Source organism: Nesoenas mayeri (assembly GCF_963082525.1).
Source record: "Nesoenas mayeri genome assembly, chromosome: 1".
Lineage (NCBI taxonomy): Eukaryota > Metazoa > Chordata > Aves > Columbiformes > Columbidae > Nesoenas > Nesoenas mayeri.
The window spans coordinates 16,204,526-16,207,899 of NC_137541.1; positions in this window are offsets into that span (position 1 = coordinate 16,204,526).

Here is a 3,374-nt window from a genome sequence, read left to right on the forward strand (position 1 = left end):
CTTGTGTGATGGCTGCTTGCTAATGGGAAAAAAAATTGGGGTTGACTTCCAGCTGTGAGATGCTGCCTTGGGGAGTGGATCCAGGCTGAGCTGCAGGTGTGTTGCTGTGCTGGTTGGTTGGTACAGCTGTTTTTATTGTGGTTTTTCTTGTTGTTTTGCTGTTTTTACCATGCTGGTTGGTTGGTACAGCGCGTACCACTGCAGCCTTGTACCACCTGTATTTACCTTGAGCAGCGTGTGCAAGGCTGTTCCAGAGAAGAAAGTTTGTTATTGCAGTGATAGTTTTTTGGTCATGTTTATTTGTGTTGTGGACAGAAGGCAAGAGTGTGGTACAGAATAATGAAAGGAGTGGGTGCGCTCGCACAGGGTGCAAGTTGTGTCAGCAGGGGCCCCGTCGCCTCGACTCCCTGTGGGAACTGGAGTGCTGTGCCCAGACGTGGCTGTCCCCATGTCCCTTGAGCTGCATCCCGTGTCACGGAAAGCCAGCGCAACCAAGAGAGGTGGGGATGGGGTGGCAGCGGGTAATTACCCAAGTAATCTTAGTTCTAGGGTTCAGGAGGAAACACTGGTCTGGGTTTTTAGCAGAACAGAGCACCTTTGGCCCAGTCACCTGTGAGCCAGAATTTGCTGTAAAATCTCCAAGTTAAGATGACACGCTTCACTTCTGTGGTTCTGGGTGTATTTTGCAAAATATTTCTAATTAGGGAGAGAAAAAGGCGAGGATGGAGGCAGTCCCGAACCCTCTGGAGTTCCGTCAGGGCGCTTGCTTGCTCTGTGGTGCTGCGGAGGGGACGAGGTGTCCGTGCAGGGGAGGCCTGTTCTGTGGGGGCTGCAGCAGCCGAGCAGCGTGAAACTGCAGGTGTGCTCACACCACAGCTGGGAGAGAGTTGTGGGTCAGGGGGAATTGATCACGAGTTGACATAAGGAGTTAATTGATGTAACTGATAATACTGCTGTCTCCTATCTCAGTGATGTGCTGTGGCGGCTGCAGGGGAACTGTCCGTGAGAGTCGGGCTGTGATGGATCCTGCTGTACGCTGTGGCTCCTGTCTTTGTGCTGCCTGTTGCTCCATCGTTCTCACCACCTCCTCTGCTGTGGGTATTGGTGCCTGGCGCAGGACACACCAAGAGAAGAGAGTGAAATGGGTGTGCGAATGGAAATTTCCATACTTCAGGCTTTCATTCTTCCCCCCCTGACTTTTCTAGCAGATGTTTGGGGCTCTTTCTGGCAGGAAAGTGAGGAAGAAAGGCCTGTGTTTCGGAAGCAGGAGCGGGGCTGGGTTAAGCAATGTAGCAGACTTTTCTTTAAAAAAGCCAAACCAAGCCTTTCCCTGAAACTCTCATCGTAGAGATAGGTAATTTGAGTTTGAAAGAAGATTCATCTCTCTCCATCCCCAAAGCAGCGCGGTGGGACTGGTGCTGTGGGGCAGTGCCCAGCCTTTCCATGTGGCTGCCGCCTCTGCCCTGGGTGCGTGTTGGTGCCCATGGGGTGCCCACGGTGGGACGGGGACACGCTGTGCCGGTGGAGTCGGTCCTGCCCACGACTGGGCAAGGACTCTCCCTCCCTGGCCTCGCTCTGCCCGAGATCCTCTTAAGCTTTTCAGGGACTGATGTGACAAACTGAGCCCTAAGCAGTCGGCACAGTTGCTTAGGAACGGTCAGAGGCAGGATGTATATCTGGTGTAAATGCAGCTGTGATTAACTGTACAGACAAAGCCAGGGCCGGGGGGCAGTGGTTGCCTCGTCATTTTGGTGTTGAGTTCTGCGTGAGCAGCTCCAGCACTGAGGACGTCTCGTACAATGTGTTCCTGGTGCCACCTGAAGCAGGAGGGGTGTGATTGCCCTGGTCACATCCCCGGTGGCACTGATGATACTCAGACTCCCTGCTCTGTTTCTTCAGAGGTAACCAAGCACCGCAGCTTGTTTTTTTAATTATTATTTTCTGGGAAGATGAGCAATGAGAACAGCTTGTTTGGGGATACTTGCAAAGACCCCCATCTGTTTTTAAAAGGCACCCCAGAAGGTGGGGTTGTTGGAGGATGCATCTGTTATACACATCACTTGGATTGCTGCTTAGTTGCAAAGTTACTTCTTGTAAAGATACTTTTTTTTTCCTACCAACACTCAGTTAATGCGAATCACGTCCAGTATTTGGCCTTGTCAGTGATCTGGTGTTCAGAGAAAGTATTCTTGCCTGCATATATATTTAACATACAGTAAATGCTTCAAGAAGCCTTAAGGGACTCTGCCTCCGATGCCCGGACAAAGGTTTGGCGTTGTAGGTCTGTCCTGCGCTGGGCTGCATTTCAGCTGGTTTGGTTAAAATGGTATGAAGTGTTTCATCTTTTCCTTCTGCCATGGCTTGGTGTGCTTCCCAAAGCATTCCTGGTTGCTGCTGGCCCAGGATCAAGGCAGTGTCACTTTTTCCTGTCTTCCAGAAGAGTTTTCTGAGAGTTGGTCCATAAATTCCTTAAAGCAGAGACCTTGAGGCTGGATGGTGCAGTGTGCTTTCTCGGGGGGCAGAGCCAAAGGCACGCTCTACGAACATGAGCTTCTCCCTGGCATTGACATAGTGGAATTCAAGCAAAATCTCATGGTGTCTTGTTTGTTTCCTTTCATTTTGTGCATATGAATAGAAACATTCAGAGTCGCGAGACCAGCAGCTGGAGGTGCAGAAGGCAGCTGGCCAGACCAGGCTGGGCTCAGGAGGACCCTGGTGTGCTGTGTGCGCGAGAGGCGGCTGCAAACAGGTGCCGGGCGGGCTCGGGGTGAGCAGAGCTGGGCCGGGCTGCTGTGCCCATATCTGCAGCACCGCGGGCTGGAGGTGTCGCAGCGTGCCCCTCTGCGCGAGGGCACTGCACCCCCTGCTGTTCCTGGGGAGCCCCACGGGTGGGCTGGCCCCATGGGCAGCCTGCAGCCTCCACGCAGGACCCTCACCATGGGCAAAGCAAGTGGCTGCGTGTTGCTGGGCTGTGGGAAGACGCTGTCCCGTGGCACGAGGGTCTGCAAGAGCTGCTGCTGAGCCGCGGAGCTCCTGCCTTCGTCCTGCGGCTCCTCCCCGGCAGAGAGCGGTGCGTCCTCTGAAACCAGGACACTGGAATTTCTGTCTTTCAGCAGTGATGGGGCAACTGAGCAGCCACCCAATTCTGTGCTTTGCTCTCCTTATGTCTTGGACACACCTGTGTGGAAGGGGAATGGTGCTGGTCAAAACTCACATGGCCAAAGTCCAAAGGGCTTTTAAACTAAAAAGCAAAGTTCATCCAGAATAAAACCTTTTGGCTGGATAAAAATAGGTAGGTGAGGTGGAGCAGAACTAAAAATGATTCCCTTGTCTCCAGGCAAGCTGGTGTTTCTCTGATGTCCCTCAGGAAAGGA